At 40.2% G+C, this 12,054-nt stretch overlaps 1 protein-coding gene across 1 annotated transcript in view; it reads left to right on the top strand.

The window, feature by feature from the left end:
* LOC125691343 (uncharacterized) overlaps nucleotides 1–12,054 on the top strand; it is a 211,664-nt gene that overhangs the window by 27,402 nt on the left and 172,208 nt on the right. The gene's annotated exons all lie outside the window — the stretch shown is intronic.

Below are 12,054 nucleotides of genomic sequence, written 5' to 3'. Positions count from 1 at the left end.
TCTCTTCAGCCGGGAGTGCAATGATAACGACTGCAGGGAAGCAATTTTAGTACTTCCCAATGATTACAGGTTTATAGTTCCATAATTATTTAATGCTCGTTAGATTTATCTTTTTAAGTATGCCGCTTCTGATGCAAGATCTCTTGCTAAGCTAATTTGGAGTGACTCCCTGCCAAATCAATATCAGTCTTCTGGCAAATATTATTAAATATTTGTTTGATACCTATTTACAAGTAGGAAAATAATTTTGCTGCCAAGGGATTGTAAATGTGTGGAAAGACCCTCTGACAGCTTACTTCACTCACTGCCTACAAGCCAGCGTCTGCATGCCAACGTTGGAAGACTAAGATGAAGAACATAATTAAGGAAACATATGAAGGCTAGCGCAGGGTTTGAGATTAATTAGCTGTGCGTCAATAATCTCATCAATATCCGATTAACAAATGACACATTGCCCAATGAAACATATTGATTCATTCACCCTCCACACTGTTAATAAATTGAAGCTGCTTTGCTAAATGAGAAAGCTGACAAAATAATGGCTTCCTAATATTCCTCCAGTATTGTGATAAAAACATAAAATTAGCCCAAAGTAGACTTAATTTAGCAGCACTGTCATTGCACTTATGAAGCCTGCTAATGCAGTAGTTCTGAAAGATATTTTTGTAGGCTGAATGGTAGAATGGAAATGTTAATACAGGGATATGCACAGAGCTAGAAGTGTAGATGTTATCTGTTGGGATTGGGGTCCTTAGATGAATGTGTTCTTCCAGAAATGAGGAAAATACGTTGTTTAATGTTGGGACTGGCATTTTAATGGCTTTTTTTGTGTGTGTGTGTGTGTGTGTGTATGTTTAAATAAGATAAAATATTGATGTCTAAGAGTAGTATGTAAGAGACCAGAATACAAATTTTGTCACTGAAATTTTTTTTCCCATTTGTTTAATGGGGATAGTATCCATACTCTGCATCGTGAAGGCCAGATTAAAAAAAATACATGGTCTTTGAGGAGGAGGAATATTCAGAAAAGTTGATGAAGGGAGCAGGTGGGGAGTTAAGGGAATCTTGTTTTCTTTCCTATGTATTGACACACTCTGCATGCTCCTATAGAAGAAGTTCTCTGTAAAAAAAAAAGTGGAAACATAGCTGGGGACAAGATGTGTGCTATTTACTCGTCTCACTGCCAGGGGCACTCAAAATAATTGAAAACACCAGCAGCATACAGCACCGATGGTGTTTTTCTGCTGTGCAAGTAGTACTACCTTGTTGGTTTCTTATGGTTGAAAAAATGGTGCTACCACAGCTGTGTCTCACACTGACTGCATTAATGCTGCAGCAAGGGGCAGAGGAGCTGCTGCCAGCCTTTGGGGCCTGAGCATGGTTTTACCTGGCACAGAAATGGAGAACAAGCCCTTCTCAAAGCTTTGCAGAAGGTGATGCTCTTTTCTACAAGCTGCAACTCCTCCTCCTGATGGGAGCAGCGTGTGGGTTTTAATACCGAGGAAAGCCAACGAGGTGACCACCCTCCCTCCCTCAACACCCACCCATGACATCTGCTCTCTGAGTGGCACAGCAAGGCATACCATCCCAGTCACCTCCAGCCGCTCTGCTTGGAACAGCCCACCATACCCCTCCTCCCAGCCCAAAGGGGCTGCTGGTGTGGGCTGTCCCCTCAGGCAGTAGTGGGCAGCAGGTGTGAGGGGGACCCGTGGTGCAGGGAGGCAGCTGTGCTGGCTGCCTGCCCACACCGCTCTGCTCCAGAGATGCTGGCACAGTGCCTTCTCCCCATGGAAAGCAGGGTCAGGCTGAGAGTGTGGGGATCCTCTGGAGGGTACCGAGTTGGGATCTGTGCCCACACTGATGGTTTGGCTGGGGTTGGACAACTCCGTGCGACTAAACGTGTGCTGAGAACACTCTGTATGGCAATTGAGGTACTGGAGATTCTGGGATCCAGATGATTTTTGTTTGCCTGCATGTATGTGTGCACATGTGTACTCATTACACACAGATCCGTATGTAAAATCTTGTCTCAGGCTCTCCAGGAGGGAGAGTAGCTCCTGTAAATTTTCAATGTCCATGTTCTAGGAAACTTGGAGGGTTTGAGATCTAGAGGCCAATTTTTTATTTTTTAAATAACTATTTAATGTTCTTGTGAGGCTTTTACTGTTCATTGTTATGCATTCAAAACCTTAACTCTTGGACCTCACAAAAAGGTTTTATGACTGTGGCTAGAAATTAGTGATCAAAAAGGCTCTTTAAGCATTTAGGCTCATTGCCTTGTTGTTGAGGATTGTTCCCCACCGTGAAGAACTATTTCTAACCCCATTTTAAATGAACCAGCTAACGTTTGGTCCATCTGTACTTGGCTCTTAACTAACTGTCATTAACTTTTTAGGGCTCAGTGATATGCTGAATAACTTGGAACAACTAATGATTTTATTACCAATCTTAATATTTAGAGTTCCCTGTGGAGTCATGTATGGTTCTTAATGAAACCATTATTTACAGGATTAAAATCTCTTGGCAAATTCCTTTCCTTCCGACTACACAGAAATTAACACAGACATTAACACAGACTTACAGTCCAACCTGGGGTGAAAAAGGGCTTTATATGACTTACTTCTGCTTTCTTTAAAAACATTATTCCTATAGAGCATCAACAATCAAAATTACAGCTTATTAACTTTCTACTTGAACTCATTTTAGGATAGCTTATTACTGGAAGCAATTATTATTAGTTTGATTCTGTATTGTCTTAGGGTTTGTCTCTGTAATAATTAGTTATTTCAATATCGAACACCAAGATACTCCCACCAAAACAAGGAACTTAAAATAGTAAAAGATAGTCCCCATTAAGAAGGACATCCTTGTAGCCAGTGTTGTAGGAGTGTTAGATCATACTATCAGAAGCATGAAATTCATTATCTGAAGAATTTGAATAGATAGATGTTTCCTTATAGGAAAAAATATGTGAATTTCTTATTGGGTCTCTGGCTGTGTTCACAGCCTCTGGCACAGTCACTGGGTGAGAATTTCATCTGATGTAAGTTAAGTTTCACATGGGGAGATTTTTTAACATCAGTGAGTACAGTGAACTTGTATCACTTGTACACCCACAGTTTTTAAACTTAACCCTGAAATAACCTCTTTCAACAAATACTCTTGAGTTTCTGAAGTGTTTGTGAGGTTTGTCTTGAAAGCTTTAGGCTGAAGGCTCTCTGATGTTGTAACTCATTACTATGTGATCTAGGATTGCATGAGAATGCCTGTCCCAGCTCAGGAGAAGGCAATGAAGAGCATCTGCAGTTTCTGCTGAAATCACTTAAACAGTCAGGCCCCTCTGTTGTGCCATGGTGTGGATGCTCTGCATACTTTGACCAGTTACAAATCACAATTCTATCTCCCTTCTCCAAGTAGGCAGGGAATACTCTGGAACAGCAGCTTCTCCAAGGGGCACGTGTCCACCTCATGTCATGAGTGGACTTTGGAGCAGTTCAGTCAATAGCAGTGCTCCTGAAAACTGTAGTAATATTTCAGAAGCAGTTAACGAGGGCAGGGACGTACGTCTGCCTCCAGGGAATGATCCTCAGAAGCCAGCAGGAAGAAAACCTAATTGAAAGTGTCAAAAAAGAAAAGAAAAAAAAAAAAAAGAAGAAAATCTATTTTTATCAGACCTACAGCATGCTAAGATCTGAAGGAAAACTAACTAAAGCTTGTGAACTTTAGTTAGTGATGAGAGCTTTTTGTCATTTAACTGACACTTTCTCAGCAAAACTCATCATGTAAAAAAAAAGAGAAACTAGCAGGTATCTTCTTGTGCAAATCCTACTTTCTCTTATCTGCTCAGGTAGCAGTGCAGTTGAGAGGCTTTTCAGTTTCTAGAGATCCTCTTAGTTCTGATATAGGTAGCTACCTCTAACAAGTGCATTCCTTCCTCTTCTTCGATCTGGACTCGTGTGGACCATCAAGCTCAATTTTCACATTGAAAAATAAAAGAGTTAAAGACATGCACTGGAACAGGTTGCCCAAGGAGGCTGTGGATGCCACATCCCTGGAGGCATTCAAGGCCAGGCTGGATGTGGCTCTGGGCAGCCTGTTCTGGTGGTTGGTGACCCTGCACACGGCAGGGGGTTGGAACTGGATGAGCATTGTGGTCCTTTTCAACCCAGGCCATTCTGTGATTCTATGCAAGAAGAAAAATTACCCCCTGCTCTTTCTCTCCTTACTTTCTTATCCTGCAAATGTGCTGAGTGACTCTGACCTCTTGAACCTTTCTTCATTCTACCTGTCTTATGGCTCCTTGAGTAAGTGGTAATGTCTTTGTGTGCAAAGGCTTGGATGGGCTTCTCTACCAGGAAGCATTTTGCCCATTTCTTAGCCCATATATATTTGTAAAACCCACATGTTGTAACAGAAACTACCTAACATACACTATACTAACTATACATAACTATACTAACTATACTATATACTATGTATATATATACTATGTATATATATATAGTTAGTATAGTTATGTATATATACTATATACATAACTATACTAACTATACATAACACTATATTAAGTGTATGATGTGCAGTATATACTATAATGTTCGTTTCAAACCTACTAGCTGCTACTTTCATTGGATTACTGACAGTTCTTGAACTAGAAGAAACAGTGAAAAATTTGTTTTTTTTTACCACGCCATTTTGGTAGCTTATAGATCTTCTTCATATGTTCCCTGAGATCTCTTTTGCAGGCAAATAATTTGAGGCCACTTAACTGTTTCTTAGACAGAAACCATCCAATATCTTTGATCTTCTTTCCTGCTTTTTCTCTACTCTTTTCAGTTTTATTGTACTTGTTTCTGTGCTTGTGGCTAATCTTTTATCTGTAAACCAAATGTTGATTTGACATAGCAGAACAAGACAATGTCTTTTGTCTGTATAATCACTGGCTATAAGCTACTAGCCTGTTTAATCACAACCTCTGCTATACAATCTATGGCATGGAAATTCATCTATGTGATGTCCAGCCAGGTTTTGTAATCAACCCATACAGAGTCCTTGGGTCTTCTATTAGTTAGAACTTTGGTTTGATGCTTTCTTTTATCTTGAATTTCCACATGGATCTGTTGGTTTTGCTTTGATGGTGGGCTGTGTTGGTGAATATTCTTGTTTGAATTCCTATCCCAATAGTTTAGACCAAAATTGTGAGGGTAAGAATTTGGTTGCACACAGACACACAATCCCCCAAAACAAAGTTGTTGTTTTAGGGAAAGGCTTTTCTAAATGTGAACTAAAGTCAATAATCCTTGCCCCTTTCTTTATCCAAAGAGTGATTTTAGAAGTTGTTCTGAGATGAAAAATCAAACTGCTTCAAGAAAAAAAATAGAGAGGCTTCTTCAGCCAGCAAAATGTATATAATTATATTATTTTTCTACTCTTCATTTAAAAGTAGGGGGCTCAGAGCTTCTGCATGAGGAATTAGAGCTGTTACATTGCTACTGATGAGCTCAGTCCCTGTGGTAGTATGTCCAGGCACTTAACTGGAAGCTGGAGCTTCAGTTATACAGCCTGCACTGGTGAAGGTCTTGACCAAAATCCAATTTTAGGCATTATGTCAGGGTCTCAGCAGTCCTATGCTCATGGTCTGTGTTCTTAAATACTTGTTAACTCTTGGGTCAATAAGGAGGAAAAGATCCCTTGCATGTCATATCTGAATCTGATTGACGGATGGGAAGGGGATGTGTGATGATGCTGTGTCCCTGCAGTCTTCAAAGTCTTCACTACTGACTGTCCTCCATTATAGCTCTACATTTTCCTGTGCATGAAACTGAGTGTGGGATACTCATTGCCTTCCATTATGAATTAGTAAGAAGGTTGTGATGCTGCATGGGGTTGAAGTTTATGTGAGAAATACTGAATGTGCTGTGATGCTCTCACCAAATGCTTTGACTTGTTTAGTGTGAGGTGTTCTTACAATTTTTTCTTTGGGCGCGAAGAGAGCAGGTAAGCTGAAGCCATGAACCTATGATACCTTTACACAGGATGCAAAGTATCTGATATTGATAGCCATTATTGAGTTCAGTAACACTGGGCAGTAAGAGATGTAGCTGTAAGAGCCGGTTTGATGCACAAAGCTTCACAAACCTATGCTGAATGGTCTCTGCTGTGCCTCAGGTATTGTGGTAGTTTCTATTTTCCATCTGTAATATGGCATCAGGGAAGATCTTGTTTTTCTCTCCTCTTTTATTTCAATTAGAAATATTTCAAGCAACAAATATGTCTTTCAGAGCATTGTGCACAAAAATTCCTGGCACTGGTGCTAATACACATGGGCAGGATTGTTAGACAGATTTAAAGTAACAATTGAGTTGACCAAAAGCTAAAGTGGTGGGCAGCAGAACTTTGGGGCTTCCTTCATATAAACTCTGGCCATTTTCTGCCAATTATCTGCCATGCAGCCTTTCGTTGGTGGGTGGTAACTCACTGAAATGTCAGTTGTTAGAATCAGACATTCAAAACAAAAGACTTGTTTTTAAATAACCAAATGCAGCGATCATAAAGAATGTTGCTTTTGAAAAATTGTCTTGTTTCCTTGAATCACATTTTCCTGCTAGTCCTCATCCCTTTATTGATGACAGATAGAAAAGGCTGTTGCTTGTGTTAGCTGTAAACTTCCCTTTGTCAGAGCCCTTTCCACCATCTGTCATTGCATAACTGTATGTTCCCAGGTTTGTAACTCTAATGTGTTTTTGCTGTTTTGTGTACAGTACGTTACAAGTTATAAAAGCCTGAGTAAATAATTCATGTAAAAACCTTTGTAAATATTGTCAAACTGTGGAATAAATGATTTACTAAGAGGTCTCTTGGCTCAGCCTAGCAGCTTTATTACTGTAACTTGTTTTGTAAACAACCTCCCTCCCCCCCACCTCTATTTTTTCCATCAAGTAACTTTGTGTAAATTCTATTGTTAAGTACTACTTAGATGCATTTCCATCACCATAAATAATGCAAAATCAGCACTTTAATCAACTGAGGACTCCATTCAAAGTCAACTAAAGGTGTAGTTTGTGCAAGACCCTTAAGGGAACAGATTTTCAGTGTGTGTAGATTAGTGTATTTCCCATGTGTGTGTAGATCAGTGTATTTCCCACTGTTTTCATTGCTGATTACGTTTGTTGGAGATGTCTTGCTCCTAGCTGAAAAAACTCCTAGTAGACCTTGAGTCTGTAGAGAGTTGTACCTTTTTTTGAGGGATTTTTTTTTTTTTTTTTTTTGCACCATACAGATGTTCTGTAAATGCAGGGTGAGATCAAAACCTTGAGTTATGAGAGATGGTCCTGAAAAACAATTTTTCATCTGACTTTTTAATAAAGCACTGTCTGAACGGTCAGAGGAAAAGTAATCGGAAACATTTGTGTAAATGAATAAGATGACTTTGCTTTGATGTATTCATAAGAGCCTTGTTAGCTTTCTGAAAACACAGCTGAAAATGAAATGTTTCTTCAATAATGTTAGCGGAATGGGAAAATGTAAGTGGGAAAATGTGTTGTATCTTAATCCTTTTGGGGCAGGCACAATTGTGTCACTGCATGTGCTTGTTCTGAGTTTGTTTTGTGAAATAAAGACACACTTAGCAGGTATCAAACCACTGATGAACAACTGTGGTGGTCTTGACTCCGCAAGTTGTGGACCACCCACACTGTCATATTGACTCAGAATTGGACTCAAGCCTGAAGTCTGAATGTCTTTTGGTTCCATACTGGTTTTCATGATGGCTTCCGTATAGCTTCTTTCTTTGCAGGCAGGAAGTATTTCTAGATTGATTTGAAGCAGCCCTGGGCCATTGCAGGTAGGATGCACATACGTTGTTTTAGGCCTCCTAGCTCTGTAAGCTTGAAATGAGGTCAGCAGAAAGCTGTTGGACAGGCTGGGCACAATCCACTCACCTTCTGCTCAAGGGGCACAGAGCACCTACCTGTTCTGTCCAGGTATGCAGCAGTGACAGAACAATCTTCGCAAATGTAATGATGGGAGGTGGCTGGAGGATATGGGAACAGTCTGTCGGATGATCCTAAGAGCTGGCAGACTCCTGAGAGTCCCTTCCTGGCCAACTCTTGGTACGATAACTCAACTCCTCACCAGTCACCCTATCTCCTTTGGCTCTTAAACTCCATGGAAATGGATTATACACTTAAAAGCCCCAAGCCTAGAGCGCTCAAGTTCATCTTTCTTTATCAGATCCTTCCTTCCCATCGTGTCCTGCATCCATGCTGTTACCTTAGAACAGAAAGAATTAATTTCCAGTGAGAAGCATCCCATCGCTGGTAGGATGAACTCCCTTGTCAAAATGCGCAGTAAGTGTAATGCATAAGTGAACAGGATTTGTCCAAACACACAGCCATTGACATCAGAATTTCTCAGGCACTGCAGTTAATAAAAATGTTGTTTTCTAGTTAATCAGTTTGGTGTGGCTTTGTGCTAGGTAGGTTTGAACAGATTTGCAAAGTCGCTTCCAAAGATTTCTAATAATCTGGGAGTGGGGAAAAATCTTTTGTTATCTTTACTATATTGTGTCTGATATCAAAGCTATCTAGAAATGAGGAGATGGCATTTTTATTTTATCTAAGGAATGAAGTTTTAATCTGTTGTTGATTCACTTGGGTTCAGAGCAACCAAGCTACCTATGACTCTAGAACTAAACTTAGACCAAGAAAAACAACAACAACAACAAAAAAAACAACTAATGGAAAGCTTGATGATAGGTTTTGTGCATTTTCATGTGTCCGATGTAGTGAGGAAACAAACTCCCCTACTTTTTAACCCACATACAAAGAGGATGGTGGTGTCCCAGCAGTAGAATGTAACTGAATGCGTGAGAAAGAAGAAGCTGATAATGGAAGAATTCGATCATGGAGAGTTGATGAAAGAAGAAATAATGGCGTGCCCTCTACGAGTTATTACTGGTAGTTTCCATAAAAGTTGAGTAAATGAAGTCTGAGGCTCAATTAAACCACATCTTGTCTTTCTTCTTCTGTGCCCAGGACAATACATTGTTTGCTGTGAATAGACCACCCGAGGGCTGGTCATGTGTTTTGGTAGAAATCATAGTTTCGTCAAACAAAGCAAAAGACATAATTATAGACTTTTTATATAAAAAAACTATTTTAATTATTATTGTGCATTTCTAATTAGAAATGTGCTAAACAGTTGCCATTAAAAGTTTAGAAGCATGAAAACGGCAAAACACCAGAGAACTTGTTCTTTAAAAATCAATCCTGATTTGGCTCAATAGCAACAGATCAGCAGGAATTCCTCCCATTTTGGGGGGAAGCTGGGAGTAGTGGGCAAGATGGTTTTTTTCTTATTTTGCAGGATGAGGAAAATCCTAAACACCACCACCTTTGTTCCAGCAGTTATGGTCACTCTGAAAAGGTGACTTTTGAAGCTTAGTTATACTAAGTTATATATACTTAGTATACTTATATACTTATACTATACTACTTAGTTATAGTATGAAATATCTGGTACCCAGCCATGAACATGATTGTATTCTGAGAAGTGTATTCCTTGGTTATATAAAATCTTGCTGACAATGCAAAGTACTTGTGAAATATAACAGATTGTTATAGATTGAAAGAAGATATATCCTAATTCTTGTGGAGTTGATGGGATTCTAGACAAGGGCAGGGACAGGACTACAGATTGCTCTGTAGTACAAGATTCATTGACATTTTGTTTTCTCATTATGGTGTGCGTGCACAGGTATTGTTGTTTTCAATACCTGTCAGCTGTTGTTTTCACACTGGACGTGACTGTACTGAAAGGTTTCATTTTAGATGCTCTGAGGAAAACTTAATTTTTGTGTTAGTTACTTTAAAGCCTTCTCCCATGTGGGCTACAGGGTGGACTATGGAGACTCATCTCTGCTCCCAAGTGCTTTGTTGCACCTCTGGTATAATGCATGCTTACTGAGTGGCTACTCCGTGTGTTGCTGTCTTGTATCCTGCAGTCATCTTTGCTGTTAGACATTTGTGGAGACTAGAGTAATGGTTTAAACCACAACCTGGATGTTCCCAACGTTCCTTGGCTGGTATGCTCATCAATATGAGCTGGCTATAACTTCTGGTGAAAGGAGTCTTGCACCTGTGCAGCTCTGCTGACAACAGGAGATACAGCCCTTCTTAGCCTCATGATCTCTGGTTTCTCTAAGAGTAAAATACTTTCTGTATCAATTTGCTACAAAATAGGAACTAATTCTGTATGAATTAGAAGGGACTGAGCATTGGATGCTGTTAGCATGAAAATTCTTTTCATTTAAAGAGATGAAGTTTTTCTCAGATGATGATCTCTGTGCTTACCAAGCATGCGGACTGACACTGCATCTCTTTAATGCAACAATCACTTTTAAGGAGGTATATATATAACTAAGTCCTGTGTTATTTCTGGCTCCTTCTGGATTATTTTCTTTCAAACTACTTTAAAAAAATAATAAATTATAGTATCTAAAGCCACAGGCATGGGTGAGTAACCCAACATGATAAGGGCAATACACAAAGTGACTACTAAGTTGTAAGGGAAATGCAAAGTCATGGTTTGGACCAGTGATTGAGCACTTGGTGGGCAGGCAGGGCCAACCCAGGGGAACTCAGGTGCAAGCAATGCATCTGAGTGACCAGAAGGGCTGGAGTCAGGATCCACCCTTTCCCAGACCTCATTTAAGAGTTGGCAGTGGAGGGGAGGGGATTTCACTGGAGATCCCTGCATACCTAAGGCCTTTCAAGGGTAAGTACTTTTTCCTTTGCTTCACAGCACATTCAACTGCTGTCTTTGGGCTTGTTCTCATTTGATAATAGTCTGGGATTGTGCTACTCTGTTATTATTGCTGTATTTTACACCATGTTATAGCATTATTGTATTACACAAGCATTTACAGTCCAAATGCTAGAAAAGAAGACAAATGTGAATAAATGTGGCAATGGAGTTGGACTCAGTGATCCTTGTGGGTCTCTTTTAACTTGGGATATTCTGTTCTACTTTAAGAAGCAAGAAAAGAATATGACAAGTCTTGTCACAATAGGCATGGCATATCAACAGTGCAGTCTGGGACAAGATTTTTAACATGCGTTACAGCAATGTAAGTTTTAGTAATATACTCTTTCTCTTGCGTCTCTTCTCTGGATCATATTTAACGTGTACTAGGCTAGCTCATCTCCAATGTGATGTGGTATATGTTTTTTGTCTGACTAGTTGAAAAGAACATGGACTTTTAGAGAAGGAAACACAGGACTACTCTTTCACTTCATTTTCCAAATATCTGGATCAAACAGGACCTCTACATCTTAAGCAGATCAGTTTATCAGAGAGGAATTACGAGTGAGCTGATTGCAGCAACATATCATAATAAATCCTCTGGGTGTGACCTGCTGCCACAAACACCGCTGGACTTCATCTCCTCTCTGGTGGATTGTAGGGTTACAGCGATGCAGTACTGTGCCAGACACCTTTAGCTGCAAGCTTATGAAAGGTCCCTGTAATAATGACTGTCTAGAGCACCTGTGGAGTGTTCTGTATTGGCAGGTGCTGGCAGTGCACTGTAGCAGAAAGAGGAAGCTGTTTCCATGGTACATCTCCCCTGGTTTGGGAACCTGGGGGGAAGTGCACCCAGGTCTGAATGTCCTTCTCTGCATATAAGCTGCCATGAGAAGATGTGTTGCAGTGGAATTATGCTTTGGCACTGTACAGCAGCTTGATACACACATCGTAACATATGATTGGGGCTATATATAATGGCTGGTGTTTTGTAACCCCAGTGACTCACTGTTTCTTTCCTAAGGAAAGAAAGCCACTGGAGCCACCTCCTGTGCTGCCTGAAAGGCACACCTTTGCAGGTCCCACCTGCTGCTCCTCACTTAGCACTTGATAAGATCTCCCCTCTTGCTTCTCTCTCCAGGAGCCAAGAAGCATCCTTCTCTCACTGCTGGTCTCTCGTGCCAGTGGATGGACATTGCAGGAGGTTTTCATTATGTTGCTTATCAGAGACTTCATAACACAAGTATCTTC

The sequence above is a fragment of the Lagopus muta genome, chromosome 3, assembly GCF_023343835.1.
Source record: "Lagopus muta isolate bLagMut1 chromosome 3, bLagMut1 primary, whole genome shotgun sequence".
NCBI classification, from domain to species: domain Eukaryota; kingdom Metazoa; phylum Chordata; class Aves; order Galliformes; family Phasianidae; genus Lagopus; species Lagopus muta.
Note: the sequence above shows the minus strand (reverse complement) of the source record. Positions and strands in the feature narration are given on the sequence as shown.